Here is a 22,737-nt window from a genome sequence, read left to right on the forward strand (position 1 = left end):
AGTGTACATGGCGCTCGCTAAAGGGACACATCTGCTCACCTCTTTTCCCAGGGCACTCCAGCCTGCACTATCCCACACACCCAGTTCCTCTCACACATATTCTCTCTCCACTTCTGAATGCAGAGCAACAAGGCGCTCTAGCTCCAGAGCCATCCACTATCTCTTCAGCTGCAAGTCAGCTTGGCAGAGACAGGTTCCCTTCCTCTGACACACACCTCCCTCCAACATATACTGGCCAAAGACTGATCCTCTATGCTAGCCCCAGACTGAGTCCCACCCTGATAATAAAGTGGCCCATACCTCTGACCATGGACTGAGACCCCAAAGTGGCCACAGAATGTATCCTGATAGTAGACCCAAGAAAGAGTGTGGAATGGGTCCTTGGTCTAACAAATTGTCTCACAAATTTGATTCATTGATGAGAAAGGTGGGAAGAGAGAGTTCTGGCTCAGTTCCACTTGCTGAAACTGCAAAGCCCACCTTGTTCATCTGTTTATCTTGTAGCAGTATAGTGGTAAGCAAGGCCAAATATGGGCCCTGTCCTCAAACATCTCTGTGATAGATCAGCAGCATGGGTTCTGAGATTTTATGATCCTGTGTTCAAGTTCCCCCTCCTTGACTTAGTAGCTGGGTCACTTTGGACAAGTTACTTAACCTTTCTAAAACTTGACTTCCTCATAGGTAAATTGGGCATCATGATGATAAAGACCTCTAGGGATGTTAAAAGGATTAAAGGGGGTCATGTATCAAGCACTAACACAGTGCCTGGCACATAGAACATGCTTAATAAATAATGATGGTTCGTTTAGTTGTTACTTATTCTGGTGGGAACATAAACATATATACCTAAAATTTTAAAACAGTGTAAGATCTGTCCTGGTTACATGTACCAGGTGAAGGAGGGGCCCAGAGGAGACTCTGGGTCTGATGAGGATGTCTGGGAAGGCTTTTGGGGGGCTGGGGTTTAGGAGTAGGGTAGAGGCAGCTCTTGGATAGAGGCTACGGGGAGTAGGAGTTTGCTTGGCTGACCTGTTGGGGTCAAGGGGAAGAAAAAACAAGCATGTGTCCCTGGGGTGAAGAACGGCATCCCCCTGCAGACCATGCTGGTATATTTTGACTGCCACAGAAAGGTAATATTCCCATGACTCAGTCATGCCACTAAACTCATGAAGGTGAGAACAGCCTAAGCATCCAGGAAGGTCTCAAAGGGCATTTGATGATGATGGCAGATGGTAATGGTGACAGAATGCTACGATTTGGGTAGAGTGATAACTTGATTTAGAAACGGATGACTGAGGTCTTCTGGCTGCACATCTTCCCTCTGTTCTGACCTGGCCTTCTCATCTTTCCTTTCCTGATCCCAACCCCTTGCCTACTTCCTTCATGCTCTTTTGTCTCTGTGGAGCACAGAGAAGACGCCCTTGTCTTGGCCACTGGCTCCCCTCATCCTCTGAAAGCCCGTTCATCTTAGGTCTTGTCTGGCTGGACTTGGAGGGGCTGTTTCCGCACACGTGATGCCGCCAGCGTGGGGCATGGCTGCCCTGCTGCGGCCTTGCTTTGCTCCCCTGATTATTTCTCCTTAATTGAGCGTAAAGAATGTGAGGAATGTGGAGTAGACCGCGTGAGGAGGGGCTGCTGCAGCCCCCTCCAGGATCTGGGATTCTGAGCTCTGGATGGGAGAACTGCAGATGGCTGCTGAACCCCACACAATGTGTGATTCCTGGGGTGCCCCCCTCCCCACGGTGGTCAGTCCACTTCTCCAATCTTTGATGCATTTCTTCTCTGCTCTGGGGCTTTCTTCCTTCTCTCTGCACAAAGAATATCATTTCTTTGTAAAACTGGTCATGATCTCCTCTCTTCCCAGGAGCCTGCCTTGACTTATACCTACCTCACATTGATAATCATTATCCATCTATAATTCCAGGTTGAACTCTAGAAGCTACTCACTCTCTGACAGAAGAGGGAAAAGCAACAGCTACTCTGTGGCCTTGTGTGGCCTTGTTTGGCTGCTGGGAATCATGCATCCGGGCTGTGGGAAACTGTGAGTGCAGGTGTGAAGGCGGCTGCTTTGCCTGTCAGGAAGGCAGCCAGGTGAGTCACAGCTGGAGCGCTTCCTCTGCCACTTTGCTCTGCCCACTCAGAGTCCGGCCTCCTATCCTCTCTGGTGGAATACGACACGTGGAGGGGAAAGCACAGGTCGAAGACTCAGCTCCGAGTGTGTCCTGGTCTAGTCCTGGAGTCTATTCACTGTGTGATGTTAGGTGAATTTATCTTCTCTGAGGCTGTTATGTCATGTTGTAAAAGGATGGTGATATTTCCCCACTTGTAGTGAGGTAAGGATGAAATTTGATGTGCTAAAGCATGTGAAGCACGTAGTAGGACTTCAGGAGGTATTAGTTTGGCCCTTTGGAGGAGACTGGAAGAAAGAGGTGAGTTTTACTAAAAGAGGTTTAGTTTCCTGTGGGAAATGCAGTAGGCCATCCCAAGAGATGAGCAAAGGGACAGGATGACCCTGAGAAACCCGGTAATACGACTTCCACCCAGAGAAGTGCAACAGTTAGCAATCCTGGTGCTGTGGCTCAGGCTCCTTGGGAGAGGACAGTGACAGCTGTCTTCCTCCGGCTCCCCTCCCCTGAGGCCTGACCAGAGGCAGTGTTGATTCTGCAATGAGAGGGGTTCAGGGTATATTTAAAGACAAACTTCCTGCCCAGAAGAGAAGTTCTGTGTTGTGACAGCTAACCTTCCCAGAATAGCTGAGTGTGGGCTAGGCTTATTTTCACAAATAGGACAGGGATTGGGGCTGGCTGGGGGCAGGCCAAACTCACCCAGAGGCAGAGGACCATCAGAGTGGTCCTCCATGGCTTCTTCTCACCTAGACTCTGCTGGCTGCCTTCAGCCTCCCACCTCCTCTGCTCACTGGTAGGAGCTGCCTGGTGTACTCTGAGAGTGGCAAGGCTGAGAATACACTGATTATATTCTGCAACTTCTGGAAAGTTCCTGCTGTTAGCGATTTGCAAACCTCCTGAGATGAAAATTCAGAACAAAGTGGAAAGTAAATGGGCCTCATGAGCAACGGTGTAGAGAGCTTTATCATTGGGGGTGTTTATGAGCAGGGGACCTTGAGGAGGGTCACAGGCCCCTTCATCTTTATGGCGCCCGGAATGCTGGGTATTAGCGGGGCTTAGGACGAAGGCTGACCTGTGGAGCTGACACTGGCATTTCCCTCCATTTCCTGGAGGCAGAGGCACATTACTGCCCTCCCCTCCACGGCAGGAGGTACCTGAGGAGGACTGCAGGGCCACCAGTGGAGAAGGGTGCCAGTGAAGCTGATTCTGTGGCTGGAGGCCCCAGGGGAAGAAGGACAGCAGGAGTTGGCAGAGTGTGTAACAAATCTTGGGTAGATGAAGGTTTCATTTGTAGGAATCTAGTTTCCCCAGGACCAGGCTGAGCCTTTTCATGAAGTCAGACGCTAGACCTCTCCCCTCCTCCCCGTCCTGGAGCCTAGAATGCACAGAATTGTGCACTGTCTCCTCCTCCCACCCCACCCCTGCCCCCATCCCCAGCCCCATCTGTGTCCACATTCCTATTCACAGCCACAGCAGCCCTGGCAGCAGCCATGGCTGAGCCACATCTGGGGCTCTCATGGCCACATCTGCATCCGCCCCTCTCAGAGCCGGTTATTTCTATTCTGACTTTTATCTGCATCTGTGGAATCTGGAGGGGATCTGTGGATGGTGGGTTCCCAGCCCCAGATGCTGTCAGTTTCTAGGGGAGGGCTGGGGAGGACCCCATGTCACTAGGCCCAGAGGAGCTGCTCTGATGGGTTTCAACTGAGGGCATTGGCTCCCACTTCTCTGCAGTCACGGATTCCTGGCTCTTGGGTTCCAGGCAGAGAAAGCTGGGAGCAATCCATTCCGAGCCTCACACCTCCTTCCGCTGGCACTCTCCCTCCCCTGTCCTACTCCATCTCTGCCTCTTGCCCCTCCTCTTCCATGACCTAGTATACTTACTATTGCTACTGATTCCAGGCTATGGTTCCCAAATGACAAATGGGATGGTGGCAGAAGAGGAACAACACTCATGTTGCTTATGAGAGGGAGATAAATGTGGGGCATGAGAGGAGGGAGACCAAGATAGAACTGGGTAAGGTGGTTTCTGGCTATCACAGGGGTCCCTGGACTGGTTCAGAAAGGCTCCAGGTAATGTCGACATGCAACACCAGGGGCAAAGCTTGTGTGGCCAACATGGTCTGTATTTATAGGCCAGTAAGATCCATGAGAGGACTTCTGGCTTCTAAACCAGAGCACCTTGGGCTATTGGCTGGGTCGCCCAGCCAGCCTCCAATCAGGCTTCCTTGTGTCCTGAGTTCCCTGGATGGGTTGTTTTTTCAAGACTGTAGGAGGGTGTGTGTGGCATAATAAGCATTTCTTGATGTGGTCCTTCACGGTTGGATAGACACTGTGGCCAGAAAAACCCTGACACAAGGCCTGACTCAGGAAGGGATAGAGGACTCCAGAGAGCTAGTACCTTTCCTCTGGACTGGCCCAGACTGTGGTGACCTGGAAACTCTGCAGGTCAGTGTCCCCTGATGAGGGGAGGTAGACCTCCTATTGACCTCACTGGCCTCACAAAGGGTTTGGGGTAGAGAAAAGAACTGGAGAGGTCTTGAATGGGACTGTATATGAGAGTATGAGCAAGCCCATCTGGAAGTGTATGTGTGTGTGTGTGTGTGTGTGTGTGTGTGTGTGTGTGTGAGGAATAAACCACTTTGTTTAGAAGGTTATTATCCCTGTCCTGATTGAGGACTCCCCTCACTGTTCTACAAGGTTCTTCGACCTTGTGACTTAGAATGGCATTTTGCCTGGCACGTTCCCCGGGATGTATCAGAGTATTAGCTGAGCCCAAGTTCTAGTTGGCTAATCAGGAAGTGCACCCCTAAAGTGGTGGGGTGGGGGCTGTGGTGGTGGAGTCCTCAGTGATTCTGCTAGGAGTTCACCAGGTGTAGGGTTCTCCTGGATAAGAAGCCTCTCAATTTTGCTATGATTCTTATGTCACTCTGCGGTGGCTTTCCAGGCTCTGTGACCTCAGAGCCAACTCTCGCTCAGTATTGGAGCAGAGACTCTCATTTGGATCTTGTCTAATAGAGTGTGTTTGGGCTTCTACAGCAACCATGGCAGTCTCCATGCAGAGAGAGGACATTCCTGTTGAGCCTCCACAGTTACCCCATGAAATCTTGCTGATGATAGCAGTGAGTCTACCATCATGTTCAGGACTGGTGGCACTTTACTGGATGCCTAGACTGATCTTTCTAAGCCTCAGTTTTCTTATCTGTAAAATGGTAGTAATAGTAATGCTAACTCATAGGGTTCTTATGAATTAAATACAGCAATACATAGAAAAAGCCTGTTACAGTGCCTAGCCCCGTGTAAATGCTTAATGCATGTAACTCTTACTGTTTGTTAACTGCCCCTCCCCCCAGACACTTCTGTGTGGGTCAGGCTTATGATTTACACAGATCAGAGTGAGAATGTGGAGTTGGGGTTACAGTAAGCTTTGGGATAAGGACACATATGTGGGATTAAATGTAGCAATTTTGAACAGTGTTTGGGTTGAGGCTGGTTTGGGATCCCTATGAGGGATAGGTGTTAGGATTGAGTTTGGCGTTAGGACAACATTGGGGATGGAAGTCCCTGAAAAATTTGGGTTGCGGACAAAGTTGTCCTTAAGGAAGTCTTTTTTTTATCAAGACTAGAATGCCTATATGTGCTTAGGAGACACAGCAAGGCTCTGTAAGTCCAGCTTCCTGAGGGGGTGGGTGCCTTGGCCTGTGAAGGCCCAGAGCTTTTCTCAGGGTGACCTCTGCCCCCTCAGGTTCCGTTGAGTGGAGAGAGCAGTGCACAAGGTCAGGGGCCTTTTGGGGGAACCTGAGGAGATCAAGGCTGGAGAGAATGTAGGGAACTCACTGTGGCCTTCTGGTTAGTTCCATCCCTCCAACACAATAAGCTTTGGTCATCCCACCCCTCACCAATCGCCAAATGCTCACCTGACTGGCCAGGGTTCTTTGGCTTCAGCTCCCTTGCATGTCTCCCATCCCAACCCCCACCTTCCTCTAGCCTCCACCTCTGTGGGGAGGTAGGACACAAAGGCTGGATCTTTCCACCAGCCCCATCCTCCCTCCCTTGCCTTTCTCCCTCCCGGGGCTGGCAGAGGCCAAAGAAAACAGAGCGCTTGCCCCAGCTCACTCTCACTCTCTCTCTCACTTCCTGCTCCGGGAAGATGGTTTACTCCCTCCCCCGCCCTGGCTCGGGACCTGGCCTTGGTGTCAAGTTTCGCCAGAGCTTCCAGAATCAGAGGCCCTGCCTGGGCTCAGGCTGGACCCCTCACCTCTCTCCATGTCACCTCTTTGGCGTTTTTTCTCCCTCAACCCAGGGCTCTGTGTCCCAATCTCCCTATAGTAAAATTTTGTTCTTCAGGTGGTGGAAGAATCCAGTGGAAGGAAGGTTTTCTAGGGAGTAGGGGGCATGTAGGTTGAGAGTGGGATGGAGTGGGGACAGATGGCTGCTGTGCAGAATGGAACTCTTTGGAATGGGTGAGGGAGTCTTGTGGACACAGGGACTGAACACATGGAATTCCCTTCAGGCCTGCTGACCCAATAAAAATAGAAACAGCTCCTCTTACAGCCCAGTAAGAAAGATGCCCTTGGGCCTGTGCAATGGTGTGGCCCTGGCCAGTGGGCAGCCTTGATGACCTTCCCCAGTGACCTCAGGTCCATTTGTGGCCAGCTCAAGAGACACATCATCTCCCTCAGAACTTCCTGATTTCCAGACCCTACTCAATCAGGTCCAGCTACCCTCCCCAAATTCCCTCAGGGGCTTCTTAGCCTCATTTCCTCTGTTGTGGGTAGAGCTTTATCACAGAGTTCCTCAGCTTCTGAGAGGCCTGTGGGGTTGTGAAGCCCTTGCCCTCTGTCAACCCCATAGAACTACCCTCTTTCTCCAAAGATAGGCCTCTCTTCTGGCCCAAACCATCCTTTGCCCTTTCTTCTTCTTGCTCTCCCCAGGTTCCTGGTCCAGAACTCCGGTTCCCTTCAAGTGACTGCTCAGTGGACTCAGACAGAAGTTAAACATATGGGCTCTGGTGTTGCACTACCTGAGTCTGAATACGCATTCCGTCACTCACCAGCTGGGAAAGCTTGGGCAAGACACTGGACACCTTATGTGTGAAGTAAGGATAATAACTCTATTGATGGCACAGGGCATAATGTTGTGAGGATTAAACAAGGTAATGCAGGAATGCATGTAAAGGACTTAGTGTAGCGCCTGGTACAGAGCACACATCTGACAGGTGACAGCTCTTCTTATTATCGTATCTTATGATCGCTCATCTGCACCTGAAGGCAATTCCAGAGAGACTGCTGAGGGATGGTAGAAAATGGGGGCATTACTTTCCACAGGACTGGTTGGCAGGTGTCCTGGTTTGCCTGTCTACCACTATGTAATGCCTATTCTGGCATTTAACATCAAGTTAGGTGTTCGGATTTCCTACCATCTCCCTCCCTCTTTCTTTTCTGCACTTAATACTTATGGAGAGCCTACTGTAGGGCACCTGGGTGGCTCAGTTGGTTGAGCATCTGGCTCTTGATTTAGGCTCAGGTCATAATCTCACAGTTGTGGGATCGAGCTCTCCCTCACCCCCATCTCCACACTGAGCTTAGAGACTACTTAAGATTCTCTCTCCCTCTTTCCCCCTGCTCCCCCTACCCAACTTGTGTGCATGGTTGTATGTTTTCTCTCTCTCTCTCTCAAAAAAAAAAATCTATTCTGGCCTGATTCTGTGCTAGGCACTAAATATACCATAATAGATAAAGAGCAACAGGCTGAAGTCTGATCTTGGGGATGGGGGAGACAAGCATGTAAACTGGACAAAGCAATTCTGTACTTCAGGTACTGTGATGGAAGGATGTCCAGATATAGTGGAATGTAAGAGAGCTGAGTTAGGAAAGCTTCAAAGCTGAGGGGTCTGAAGCCGGTTTTCAGGCAGAGGGGATATTTGAGCAATGGCATTGAGCTGAGAAATACACCACATTTTATTAGGAATATCTTCCCAGTTTGGAGTTGAGGACTAGGAGCCTGAACATGGAATCTGTGGAGAATATCTTTCCTATGAAGGATGCTAGAAGAGCAAACTTTGTTTGCTCTTTCCAGAGTTCATCTAGGAAAGCCCTTCCTCCAGTAGCTTCCCTGCCTGTTCTCCTTCAAGCCTTTACTCCATTGCCTCCTTCCCCAGGAAGCCTTCCCTGACTAGCCTGTTCTGAGTGGCAACCTACCCCCTTTCCACAGGTCTCTTCCCCTCATCCTTCAGTTTGCTTTATTTTTCCTCCATGGCACTTATTGCTATCTAACATTTCATATATTTTATTTGTTTTTTTTGTTGTTTGTCTCCTCCTACATAAGCTCCATGAAGATAGAGATTTTTGTCCATGTTATTCACTACTGTATCCCTAGGGCTTGAACAACCTGGCACATAGTAGGGGCTCAAGAGATATTTTTTCAGATGGGTACTCATCCCTTGATTCATGCTAGAGACATATTTGGTCATGTCTAAAATGGGCCAGGTATGGTGCTGGTGAGCTGTAGCCAATGACCCCCAAACGTTAATTCACAGACAGGCTAGCTGCATCAGAATCACGTTAGGTACCTGTCACATATACAGATCCTGGAATTACACTCAAAACCTAATGAATTAAAATCTTCAGAGGTGGACGCTCATTTTAGCAAGGAGGCTTGGGGATTTGATGTGCACCACAGTTGGAGATTACAGCTAGACAATCTGAAAAACAGAATGTGCTTCCTTCATCAATAAGAGAATCAGGAAAGAACACAGAGAAACCAGTCATGAGGCTATGATTATAGTCCAGCTCAGAAACAATGGTGGCTTGACACAGGTTGAGGCATTTGAGATGGAGAGAAGTAAATGGATTTGGAGGATATTCAGGAGCTGAAAACTTGAGATGAATTGCATTTGGAAGGCAAGGAAGGGAGGTATCAAGAATGGGTTCTGGGTTCTAGGCTTGTCCAGATGTATAGATGGAGATGCTATTGTTCAAATGAGGGATGCCAGAAGAAGATCCAGTTTGGGAGGTAAGATTAATGAGTTTAGTCTTAGGTATATTGAATGTAAGGTGCTTTTGGCAATCTGAGAGGAAATGTCAAGTCAGTAGTTGCATGCCCAGACCAGGAGGTTTCCAAAGCCAGTCATCTGAAAACATCGTGTTCAGAAGGGAAGTTGTTGACTTGGAACTAAGCAAGAAGACTGAGATCAAAGGAGTGAACATGGGCTACCTCAGCATGTTTCTGTCATGTTAAAAAATACACAAACACATAGAGTTTCCATTGTGAGAGGCAAATAAAGTAATGGAACCTAAAATAAAGTTACATGTGCCCTAAACTAATTATGCTTAAAAATAAAAAGCAGGAACTATATAACTGTAACATGCATGGGTAGTTGTTATTGAAAGATTTAAATCTTGCTGACACCAATATGAAATGATGGACTGTGATTCATAGGGAAGGTAATGTGATTTCTGCACATGGGCTCTGACCTTGGGTGCCCCAGCCGGAGTTTGGAGAGTGGTTCTAATTGAATCAACACTGCGCTGCATGGGGGTGGGGTGGAGATATAATGTCTGCCAGGACTGTGAGAAGAACAATCTTACTGCACTTGAAACAGGGAAAATGGGCCAACAGACAAGAGGTCGTTCACATAGAAAGAGGGATTTGGAAGAGCAGCATGTGTCAAACTTCTCCGGCCTGGACCAGGGTAGATCAACACAGAATGTGAAGAGCATGAGCAGCCTGGTGACCAGAAAGTGCCCATTACTTTGGGGGTGAGGTATGTCTCACTGACATCTCCTGAGTGAATGGGAACTATTGCCTAATGGCCCTCTGTTCTGATTCTGGGCCCTCCAAGCAGCCTTTCGGAGACTAATCTGACTTAATAGAGAACACTTTCTCAACACTTGGAGAACAATAATAGAGAACATTCTTGTGAGCCCTTGTGCGCATTATCTCATTTAATTTTCCCAACAACCAATGATACAGGTTACTATTATTATCTGGGTATTGCAGATGATAGGACAGGGTCACAGAGGGTAATTCATTTACCCAATGTCACATAGGCAGTGAGACCTGGGCTTTACACCCAGAGAGCTGGGCTATCAGGTGCCTTACTTTTAACCACTTCCTTGTACTTGTGGTTTTGGATGGAGGTTTGCGTCTTCTGGTCCTGGTGAGGGTGTGAGGCATCAGTCCCAAGTTAGTTTTATAAACTGGTACCCTTGTCGCTATAGCTGTCTCTGTGAATTTTGCTAATCTGGATCTGTACTTGAGAGACTGACAAAAGGCCATCTGATTTCTGTCTTGAAGGAAATGGGCCAGAACTGGAACATGGTCTCTTAACCTAAATGCTACTCCTGGCAGCAGGTCCAGCAGCTATCATGTGGATGGCACTTGAGAATCTTACACTGTGGGACTAAATGAATGAGGGATTCTAAGGGGAATCTCCTGGCTGTCCCCTGCAAATGGCTCCCCCCTCCAAAAAAAAACATGGCACTGTTTTTTCACAATTTTTAGCAAATTTTCAATATTTAGAATTTTTTCCCTATCAGTTGCAAACTCAGACCGCCTAAGTGAACATTTGTTAACAAAACTCCATACTTGTGTTATAAACATAGTTATGGAAGAAAAAAAAATATCTATTCCCAGCTGTAAATGGAACCAACAATGCACACAGAATGTAGAACAAGACCAGAGCTTTCAGTGTAATCACTTTTGGGGAGAAAAGCTTCCAAAAGGATCTTTTCCCCACAGAGAAGTTTTCAAATAGGAGGAAAGCAGACATTTTATGAACTCTAAGTTTTGAATGGCTGCAAATGTCTGTAATTTGGAGTCATTTTTTTGGAGACTATATTTCTATATTGCCCACTGGAATGATAACAAACTTGTGGAAAGAAAGGGTTTCCAGCACGATGGCTTCAAAATGTCCTGTGAGCACTCAGATGATGCCTGAAGGCAGGGTTACACCAATCAAACTCTCAGCCAACAGGGTTATTCACTATTTTAATGCTATTATTATTTGTTCGATCTTCATTTTTGAAATAATTATAGATTCACAGGAAGTTGCAGAAAAATGCACAAGGCCTGATGTACTTTTTACCCAGTTTCCCTCAGTGATCACATCTTGGATATTATTTTTAATTAAATAAAGAAAATTAAAAAGTGGCTTAGGCTCTTCCAGTGGCAAGCTTTCAGAGGACTGAATTTACGCTCGAAAGACCACACTGATTTAAAAAATGAGGGGAAAAGGTATTTTTGCCTAATAAACTCACTTGAAGAAGTTGAAAATGTATTTTGAAAATATTTTTTTTCTTTCTTTTTTTTGAATGTTGAAGTTGGTCCACAGTCCTAACTGAACATCTGAACTTGTCTAACTTATAGTCCTGTGTCATCTGAGCCTCTGGGTCCAGCCTCATCTTCAACTATTCCTCATTGTTTTCAGCATTCTCAGTGAAGTCCTCTAGCAATTGAAAATGTTAGGCTCTGTAGTGAAAAGTTAGTAAAAAATAGAATAGAACAGAATGAAGTAAAATAAAATAAAATAAAATAAAATAAAATAAAATAAAATATCTGGGGTAGCCATTACAATTTCAGTGATATTTTAGGGCCAAATAGAGTTCTCAGGCATTTTCAGTAATATAAGTTCTTTCATTTATGGCAACTGAGAGCTTTATGGAGAAATTCATGGCAAGGGAAATGACTAATTTACTGCATTTATGTATGTCATTTTCTCCCCCTTGTCTCATAGCTGCAATAGAAGAGAGGAAAATTGTTTTAGCTATTTAAATCACATTTGTGTCTCCCAATTTTGGGGAAAAAAATGAAAAGCATTTGCCAACTGCAAGGGTCTGCCCAGCCCTTCTGTGTGAGAGACATTTCATGTAAAACTTTTTGGTTATCATGCTCTTTTATCCACCTCTCTCAAAAAAATAATTTACTAACATGAATCTCAACATTTTATTCAAAATGTAATTGTTTCTAAGAGAAGATTCAATGGGATGTCCCTAGAATTCACCCATGTGTTTGTTCCAAATAACTTCTTAGATGATTATTTCTCTAGGACTCCTATTGGAGGTGAAAAGATGACATAAGCTGATTGGTGAGGCTTTAACTATGGAGAAATCTCCACCACCCTTGTTTAAAAAAAATAATCAGGGGACACCTGGGTGGCTCAGTTGGTTGAGGTCTGCCTTGGGCTCAGGGTGTGATCCCGAGTCCCCAGATGGAGTCCCACGTCAGGCTCCTTGTATGGAGCCTTCTTCTCCCTCTATGTTTCTCCCTCACTCTCTCTCTCTGTCATGAGTGGATGAATAAAATCTAAAAAAAAATTAATCAATAATGAAAGATAACCTTACTTTTTACAGAGGGTTTTTGGAAAGCCTGACCTTTTGTCACTCAGAATCACAAGACATTAAAAACCTGTAAGGGTGGGCGGAGCCTGGGTGGCTCAGTCTGTTAAGCATCTGCCTTTAGCTCAGGTCATGATCCCAGGGTTCTGGGATCAGCCCTGCATCAGGCTCCCTGCTCAGGGAGCAGACTTCTTTCCTCACCCCACCCCCTATTCATGCTCTCTTTCTCTCTCTCTCAAATAAATAAAATCTTAAAAAAAAATCGGGACACCTGGGTGGCTCAGTGGTTGAACCTCTGTCTTTGGCTCAGGGCATGATCCAGGGTCCAGGAATTGAGTCCCACATCGGGCTCCCTGCATGGAGCCTGCTTTTCCCTCTGCCTATGTGTCTGCTTCTCTCTGTGTGTCTCTCATGAATAAATAAATAAAATCTAAAAAAAAAAAAAAAAAGAGGCAGTGTGGCATATTAATACCAGAATATTATACAGCAATGTGAATGAATGAACTGCAATCATGTGCATGGAAGAAAATAGATGACTCACAAACATAACATTGAGCAAAAAGGCCAGACAGCACGAAGGCTGTTTGATTCCATTTATATAAAGTTTTAAAATAGGTAAAACTAACCAGTGGTGTTGGATGTTAGCCTTTGGAGCATGGAGGGGGCAGTTAGTTATTCTAGAGGAGCAGCAGAGGAGTTTCTGGGATGCTGAGAATGTTGTTTCTTGATATTTTTTACCTGGGTATGTTTGACTTGTGCAAATTCATCAAACTACATACTTAACAAATTTTTTTAAAGATTTTATTTATTCATGAGAGACACACAGAGAGAGGCAAAGACATAGACAGAGGGAGAAGCAGGCTCTCTGGTGGGGAGCCCCATGTGAGACTCCATCCCAGGACCCTAGGATCACAACATGAGCCAAAGGCAGATGCTCAACCCCCAAGCCATCCAGGAGCCCCCATACTTAATAATTTTTGCACTTCCACTATGTAAATCATACTTCCATAAAGCATTAGGAAAAAAGGCAGTAAGTGTAATGGGATTATGGGAGAGACTGGGTCCCTGGCAGGCCTCCCCGCATCCTTCACTGCAGACATGATGGCGGCCTCCATTCAATTCTGTCTCAGACAGGGTGGCGGATGGTGGGGAGGTGGGGCAGGCTCCATGGAGACAGCATGGATGATCTCTAATTATACTTTTCCTTTTAGAAAAAGGATTTTTTTTTTTCCCAAAAGAGGGACTTTAAATGATAGTTCATGGAAGAACCTCCTTTATGTCATCTTCTCTTGGACGATTTTCTCACTGACGGCTCCCACTCCCACTCCCACTCCCCCGGCTCAGCACCGTATTGCCTGACAGGGAGGCGTGGTGGCGCTCACCAGGCTCAGAGAGCCACAGCACTGGCTTCAGACCTCAGCTCCTTCTCACCTGCTCGGTCACCTTGGGCACAGTCTGCTCTCTAAGCCTTAACATTCACCTCACAGGTTGACACTGACAGGCTTCCCAGGGGATACGACGCGTCTATTACAAATGCCTGATACGGGGCAGGCATTTGAGAAATTGTTCCATTCTTACATTGTCTCTAACTTTCACTCTGCTCAATAAGTATTATTTTTATTTTACAAATGAGGAAACCAAGCTTGCGAGTAGCAAGATCCCACCTACTGACTGGGAGAGTAGGATTTGAACCCTGACTATCAGCCCAAGCGCCTCACCTCGCTCATGTGCTGCCTTAACTCTGTGCCTGCAGCTGGCCGTGCTACTGTGGTTCCAGGACCCCTGGACATGAGCTCCCAAACCTCTGATTATTTCGCTTACATGGATCCCCTGGCAGCAGCTTCTGGAAGCCCTTTTTTCTTCTCTTTCACCTTCTTCGCTAAATGACAAACTCTTCCCTCTTCTCCCGCTGTCCTCAGAGTCCCAGATGCCAGGGTTCCACAGAACAATCTAACTGTGCCCTTCCCTGGGCCAGCCCTGATTTATTTTCCAGGGTAGTGGTGTCCAGCTTGGGGGGCTCCTGCCCACACCAGGCTTCCTACATCAGGATTCGGCCCAGGGAACCCAAATAGCAGGTCCAGGCCAGTGCTGCTGGGTGAGACCAGCTATAAAATTTGCAGAGCCTAGTGCAAAATAAAAATTTAGAGCTCCTTGTTAAAAAAAAATTAAAAGCAAAACATTAAGAACTTCAGGATAGTGATAATAGGGCATTAAACTAAGTGTGGGACGTTGGGCCCATCTTGTTGAATCTTACCTTGTGATTCTGCTAAATGGAGTCCTGAGATATGTGGCCCCTAGACATGGATCCAGATTCCAGGATCCAGGTTTCCTGGGATTCCCTGATCCCCTCAGATGGGACAAGACTGTCAGTGAAGTCAGTGGCCTGTATGTACTCAGGACCTGAGCAGAAAGACTACAATGACTGGGAGACTTGTAGCCCCTGTGATCCAATGCCCTGGAGTCACACCAGCCTCAGGCCGTTAGGCCTTTGTGTGTGGCCTCAGCCTCCAGGATTGTGGCCTGGCTGATGGATCAATGTGTGGTAGGGGGCAGGGGGATGGGGTGGTAGGATAGGAGGCCAAAGGAAAGGGGTGAAGGGATGCTTGGGATCTGGACCTTGGAGGGAAGTGGGCAAAACAGCCTCTAACATTAAAATGCCTCAGGCCAGGACTTCAGGAAGCTGGGGCTGGTGCCTTAGGACTCTCAGCCTGGAGTGGCCAGGGGCTTCCAGAGCTCTCAAGCTCTCAAGGGCACATCCTAGTCTCCAAGGAAGGAGTTTAGTGTCATGCGAAGCCCAGGAGCACCCCACTGCTCTGGGATATGAGTGGGGCTGATGACTTCTCTTTTCTTCAGTAGGGGTCTCTGCATGCGTTGTATCCCAGGCAAACCCTTTGGTGTGTGTGCCACCTCTTTCACCCCCCTCTACCCCCCGTGATGCTACCCCTTCCCCCAGACCCTCTTCTCAGCACATATTCACATAAGAAGAGCGCAGGCTTTGGCATTAGAGAGACCTGGGCTCCAAGTGTTGTGCTTGGTGCCCCGAAGGGTTAAAAAATGGAAACCATTTGTTCATCTTCTCTCCAACAGTCCCATGTTCCATCCAGCCCTGGGAGCCTCCTGAGATCTGGGCTTAAGGTCCCTTAGATGGCTTCTGTTGCATGACTCTGGCTCTGCAAGCAGCCACGAAGAGAGTGTCTTGGGTGTGGATGAGAGGAGGGAGGAAGAAGGCTTCAGGCAGCCCCAGAGAGGATCGCCTTGCTGGCTTACTCTGCCCACTGGTCCCTGCTTCTGGGCACATACCCCAGTGTCTCTGTCTGCCACTCAGCCTAGGCTGGTATAAACCTCTATGTCCCCATCACCCCAAAAGAGGCCCCGATCTCTCTACTCCTTGGCCAATGGCTCAGGCCCAAGCAGGCAGCCCCACTGCCCTGTTCTTCCTTACCCTCTTGCCTTCTCAACATGCCCTCTGCCTCACTCCTCTTGACTCCTTCCAGCCTTCGTCTGTTCCCACCCCTACCCAGCCCCCAGGTAGCCCTATCTCACAAGATTCTAATCCAGACCACCCCCTGCCTAGCATCTCTGCTATCCCTCCCTGTCTGTTCACTGCCCAAGGGCTCGGGTGAGGGTCTGTATACCCTTCTGGGATCTCTAGATGTGTGTTGGCTTCTTCTTTTTTTTTTTTTTTTTTTTTGTCGGCTTCTGACTAGAGAGATGGTTGCCAGCCATTCCATTCTGATGAAAGCAGATGCCCCGGGCCAGAGTGTGGGCCCTTCCCCTTGCCCTCAGGCTCTGAGGTGCCCCTGACGTGCCCTCCTGTTTGCCTGCCTCCATTCCTGCTGAGGGCCATGGGCTCCTGGGTACAGTGAGTCAGGCCTCGTCTCCACTGTTGTTTATGTAATCCTTCCCTGCAGTAACAAGGTGTTTACTGTTGCACAAACACATTTTGGTTTAACGGCTGATAGTAAAACTGTCTGATAAAGTTTGATTTAGCGAAAGAAAGCAAAATAAATCTGGGGGCACAGAGAGCCGTTGGGAGGAGAGACTCCTAGGGCTTTCTAGAAGGGGCAAGAGAGTGAGGGCTGGGGCAATTGGCTGCTCTTCCTTGGCCAATCTTTCTGTCTGTCTCCCAAGAGTACCTACGGCAGCTCCTCTGTAGGAAGCTGAGTTCCTGAGAAAGTGGCATGCTCCTGGTCCTGGCATTTGCCTGCCATAGCACATGCACTGGCTTCCTCCGTTGTCTGCTCTCATGAATCACGTCCATCCTCCAACATCAGTATAATTTGTTCCTCCCTCAGGGAGCCTCCCCTGATTGTTCCACCTCAGATAAAGCTGGCAGTGTGGCCTGAGAGAAGGATACTTGAGCCAGGAGACAGCAGGACAAGATCCAGCTCTGGGATTTACTAGCAGTATGGTCTCAGGCAAGTCATGTTGCCTTTAGGGATCTCAGTTCACTCAGCTGCAGAGGGGCGGAAGTGGGATAAAATACACAAAAGCGCTTGGTTTTGGTAAGGCTCTACCCACATTTAGGACACTCCTATCTTGTTCTCCCTTGAAATCTCACGAGGCATGGGTTGGCTAAGTACTCATTTACACTCTGCTCACAAAGCAAGGCATGGCGTGCATCTGATCTTGTATGTGCGTGATGACTCCATAGCTTGTTGCCCATTCCCCCTTCTAGTGTCTCTTACCCTCATTGGTCCACATGGGGTTGGGGCAAGGCAATAGGTACCCATGAAAGGTTTTTTGAACTTTTCATCAAAGCATAACATATATACAGAAAAGAACACAAATCATAAGAATATATCTTGATGAAATTTCTCAGAGTGAACCCATCCATGTAACCAGCACTCTGATAAAAAAAACAGAACATTTACTCCACTCCACCCCTGGAGACTCATGGGCCATACCCTTCCCAGTTGATCCCTACTCAAGGATAATCACTATCTGGACTTCGCCATAGATTAATTCCATCTGTTTTTGTACTTTATATAAACATATACAAATAAATATAACGTATTCCTTTGTATCTGGCTACTTCCCAACTGAACATCATGTTTGCAAAATTTATCTATACTGTTATGTAAAGTAGTAGTTTTTTCATTTTTTAAAAAAGATTTTATTTATTTATTTTGAGAGAGAAAGAGTGTATGTGCATACAAATGGGAGGAGGGGCAGAAGGAGAGAGAGTCTCAAACTCCATGCTGAGCGCCGAGCCAGTTGTGGGGGTATGAGGCTCTATCTTAGGACTCTGAGATCATGACCAGAGCCAAAATCAAGAGTCAGACACTTAACCAACTACACCACCCAGATGCTCCAGTTTCTTCTTCATTTTTGTCACTGTGGATTATTTCATTGTGTGAATATACCACAGTTATTTATCCATTCTATTGTTGATGGGTCATTGGGTGGTTTCTAGTTTTTGTATGTTATGAATAGTGATGCTGTGAGCACTATTGTGTGTGGATTTTGGTAATGTATTTCTGTTGGTTATATGCTTATGGAATTGTTGGGTTAAAGGGTATATGGATGCCCATAGAGCAACTTTAGAAGATACTGTTGACTGATTTCCCGAAGAGGAAGTGCCAATTTATGTTCCATCCAACACTTAGTTTGCCTGACTTTTTCATTTTAGTCACTCTCGTGGGTGTCTAGTGATACCTCAAATTGATGTTTCATGTTTGTACTTCTGATTACTAAAGAAGTTGGAACACATTTTCATATGGTTGTTGGCCATTTGTATAGCCTTTTTTGTGAAGAGCTTGTTCAAGTATTTGCCCGTATTTCTATTGAATAATTTGTCATTTTCTTATTGGTTTGTAGAAGTTCTTTATATATTCTGGATTTGAGTCCTTTGTCATATATTTATCCTGAAAAAAACCTTCTCTCACATTGTGGATTGCCTTTCTAGTCTCTTAATTGTGGCTTTTGAAGTATAGAAGTTTCTTTTAATAGAGTCCAATTTAAGTTTCCAGGACTTTGACTGATTGAATTCAGCTTCTATCTTCCTGGCTGACTCCATTCTCCCCTTCTGAGTCATCCTGTTTTCCATATTCTGTTCTGTGTTTTGGGGGAAATAAAAGATAGTTTTCAAGGAAAATCCCATAGCTGAGGCCCATATTGTTCACCTGGAAGCCTTTTCCATTTGGAAGTGTTGCCTGAGCACCTGTGGTTCCTATGCCTGGAGACCTCGCAACCCTTCCCCCTTTTCTAGGAATCCAGGTCAGTTTTGTGGACTAATCTTCCCTCTTCCATGTAAATCCAATTAGCTCACTCAAGAGAACCTAAAAGGCTAACAAGCAAAGGAAGAGTTGCTTGAACTCATTAATAATCAGAGAAATGCAAATTAAAGAAATAATGAGATATCAACTTGATAGCTATTGGACTGGCAGAAATTGGAAGGTTGGATGACATCACGTGTTGGGAGCGGTATGAGGTAGAAGAGTGTGCATGCTCTGCTGGTAGGAGTCTATAAGGACAGCAAGCAGGCACTACTGAATGAAGACATTTATACCCTATGTGCCAGCAGTCCACTCACACGGAGCCAGGAAGGCTGTGGCAGGGATGTGAATGACAGCCTTGAAGTGGTGGGGGTCATCCTTGTGGGGTGGATGGTAAGATGTGGTAGCTATATACCATGGAGTATTACTTCATGGTTGGGAGCAATGGATTAGATGTACACTCTAATGTACATTAGATCTTTGAAACAGTGCTGAGTAGAAATGTAAAAAACAGAGCGAGATGTACAACATAATATCATTTGCATTAAATAAAAAAAAAAACAAAAACTTATACACAAAAGAAAACTAAGCACTTTGCAAAGGCATGGACCAAAAGGCACATACTCACCAAACACATGAATATGGCTGCCTGTGGGGGGATGGGAATGAGGAATAGGGATAAGAGGGGATTTTAAAAAGCTTGGATACCTTGACCTTCTCTGGCTTAATGCATCTTCTGGCTCCATCTTGAAAAGTCCCCTTCTAGGCAATCTCTTCTAGTTCCCTTCCCAAAGATCTCAGTGCTCACTTGTCAGTTTCCCTTCAGATCAGCCTCCTTCAGGCCATGTCTGACCAATAGAAGTTAACATTTACAAATATCCACATTTGCTCTGAGTTAGTGCTCTCTCCATTGTAGTGACCAGCACGGAGCCGCATAGGACTGGGGAGAGTGGAGAACAAGAGGGCTTGAAGGTGAACCCTGTCCTATTATTCCTTGATGTTTGGCCCTTGGGAGCTGCTCAGTCAATGTCTCTTTAATGAATCAGAGAAATTCTGGCTCTGCTGCTGTGTCAGCTGTGTCAACCAGGGCAAATGCCTTAACCTCTCTGAGCTTTGATTTCATCTCTGTCAAAATGGAGATAATAATTTTAATTCCCCCTCTTTTTTTTGTAGGGTTATTGTAAGGGTTAGATGAGATCATTGCTTTGGGAAGCACTTGGTTAACTGTAAATAGTTACCCAATGCAATGAAAAAAGTGTAGAGAAACGAATGTATGAGGTTCAAGTCCCAGCACTTCCACATATTAGCTATAGGACCTTGAATAACGCAGCATCCTCTTGTCTCAGGGTTTATTTATTTATTTGTTTATTCTTGTCTCAGGTTTTAAATTCTGTAAAATGAAAAACAATAATGTCAGCCTTGTGGAGTTGCTATGAGGGTTAATGACAATACATGTTTGGGATATAATTGTGGGTGTTTAGAAAAATGGGAGAACTAGATCCCCATTCACTAACTTATTCAGTAAATCCTTACTGAGTGCCTATAATGGGCTGGGCAGGGTTCTAGATCTAGCAATGAAGCAGTGAACAAAACAGACAAAAATGTAAAAATCCTTGTCCTTTGGTCTAGGGAGGCAGGGTGAAACAAGAAATAAAATTAATAAGATATGTAGTATGCTAGTTTATGGTAAAGACCATGGCAAAAATTAAGCAGGAAAAGAGGGTATGGAGTCCTGGGGGCAGTGTGGAAGGGATTTCCTTTTTAAGCAGATTAGTGGAGAAAAGCCTAGCTGAGAAGGTGATGTTTGAACAAAGATTTGGAGGAGGAGGAAAAGCAAGCCCTGGGGAAATGCAGAGGCCCTGAGGTGGGTGCATATCTGGTGGGTTCAAGGCCCAGGAAGGAGGCTGGGGTGGCTGGGATGAGCTCAGAGAGCTAAAGGCAGCAGTGGAGCTAATGGTTGAAGCCCCCACATAAAGATTGCTATATATTAATACCTGGTCACACAGGAATGTCTCAGGGAGGAGGAAAGATTGAGGAGCTGTGATTTTTAGGTGTGGAGGAGGAACTAAGGTAGGTGTAACAGTTATCTATGGCTGCCTAACAAATGACCCCAAAATTTAGCAGCTTAAAACAAGAGGCATATATTACATCATAGTTAGTGTGGGCCAGGCATCTCTCAGAGGGCTACAGTCAAGGTGACTGGGGTTACGGTTTTCTCAAGACTTGATGTGGAGAGGATCTGCCCCTAACCTCCCTCTGGTGGCTGCTGGCAAGGTTCAGCTCCTCTCTGGCTGCTGGCAAGAGGGCTCTCTCAGTGCTTTGCCCTGTGGGTCCCTTCTAGCTCAGCTTACAACATGACAGCTGGCTTCCTTCAGGGGGAGAGAGTGTGCCCGAGAAGGAAGCCACAGTCTTTTAATAACATGATCTTGGAAGACATCTCATTACCTCTACTTCATTCAGCTTGTGAGAAGCAAGTGACGAAATCCAGTCCTTGCTCTCTTTAAGAGGAGGAGATAACACAAGAATACCAGGGCAGGGGAACCAACTGGCCCATAAGAAGTGAGGTTACCTACCACAGGGGAGCTCTGGTGTTCAGGTGCCATGGAATTGCCAAAGCCTATGGATGTATGAGAAATTCTTTGTGGAGATGCAGCAGGGACATTTGAGACTTACTTTGTCGGTACAATCCAGTTGTTCTTTCTGCAAGGATTAGGAATAATTGAATAACCCGGAATCTATCTATCTATCTATCTATCTATCTATCTATCTATCTATCTATCATCTATCTATCATCTATCTAATCTATCATCTTTCATGCTAAGTGATCTAGCTAACTGGGTCTCTTGGCTGCTCATTCTGGGGCCAGGTTTCAACTTGCAGGGAAAAGGCATTATTTGTGTGTGCACATGCTTATACACGGCTGTGCTTATTTTCTCTGGTGTCTGCCTCTGGGGTCCTACCCTTCCCTGAGCCTGGAGACCCCTGGGTTCACCTTTCCTCTGCTCCCCCACCCCTGCACTTTGACGGGAGGTCACGTGTGAGGAAACAAGCCCCACGTGGTTTTAATCATTTTGCTATAAAAGCTGAGCTGCTCTCCCCTTTGATCCAGGCTGAGCTGCTGGAGGAAGGGCTGGGGGCCGGGCTGGCCTGTCCACAGAGCGCTCCGCACACGGCTCCCACATCAGACGGCAGCCGTAAAATGGAGCACAGCTCATTAATTCTCCCTCTTAACCAGGGCACCTGACAAGAAGTGACTTTGAAAACCCGGAGGACGGATGGGCGGGCGGGTGGGCGGCTCTCGGGCTATGTGAGGAACATCTGTTTCCAGGTCCCTGGCTGTTAAATTGACATCTTTTTATTTGAAACGTTTCTTTTATTTCCCAACTTCCTGCAATTGGCAAGCTCTCAGTGCCAGGCAGTAGACTGTGGTGGCTTTGTGGGCCATCTGAGCTGAGTGGCTTCACTGTCCTGCCCCACAGGCCTCTGAGTGCCAAAGTGGGCAGCCTGGCACTCTGTCAATTATTAAACCTATGTTTGTGCAGAGAACATCAAACCCCATAAAAAACCAAAATGGCCTTGAAATTGAAAACCCTGTGAATGTCTGCGAGCCTCCATATGAGAAATATTAGCGTTTCAGAACTAGAAAATTCACTGGGAGCCTGGCATTTTCCATCAGGAGTCTTCTCTTCTTGGGACCCAGCAGTCAAGTATACTTGAGAAGAGTGATTCAGCCCCTGCCTGCAGCCTTCATCTTGGATGCTGAGACAGCTATTGGTGACTCTACGTGGCAAAGGTCACTAGCGAAGGCTGGCCTGACCCTTCCCTACATGAGGGCTCAAGGCTTTTAGGACGGGGATTGGAAATGCTAGGTGGATGATCCTATATGTTTCTAACTTTGTCCTAGGGGCCTTTGGATCATCGTATATTCTTGGCAGTCTGATTCCCATGCTTTATCCTTCATCCTTCAGGATCTACCATGGGCCAGGCGGATCACTGTCAGCAGGATAGACGACAGTCTGGCATTTGAGTGACAATGATGTTGCTGAGTCCCAAGGG

The 22,737-nt window shown here is 46.6% G+C and overlaps 1 long non-coding RNA gene across 1 annotated transcript in view; it reads left to right on the forward strand.

Annotated features, from left to right (window-relative positions):
- The first annotated feature begins 4,467 nt into the window (after positions 1–4,467).
- LOC121491986 overlaps positions 4,468–22,737 on the forward strand; it is an 89,053-nt gene continuing 70,783 nt past the window's right edge. The window contains exons 1-2 of the long non-coding RNA XR_005988091.1: positions 4,468–4,574; positions 7,061–7,224. This is a non-coding gene — a long non-coding RNA (uncharacterized LOC121491986). The remainder of the gene's footprint in view (positions 4,575–7,060; positions 7,225–22,737) is intronic.

Source organism: Vulpes lagopus, chromosome 5 (assembly GCF_018345385.1).
Source record: "Vulpes lagopus strain Blue_001 chromosome 5, ASM1834538v1, whole genome shotgun sequence".
Taxonomy (NCBI): domain Eukaryota; kingdom Metazoa; phylum Chordata; class Mammalia; order Carnivora; family Canidae; genus Vulpes; species Vulpes lagopus.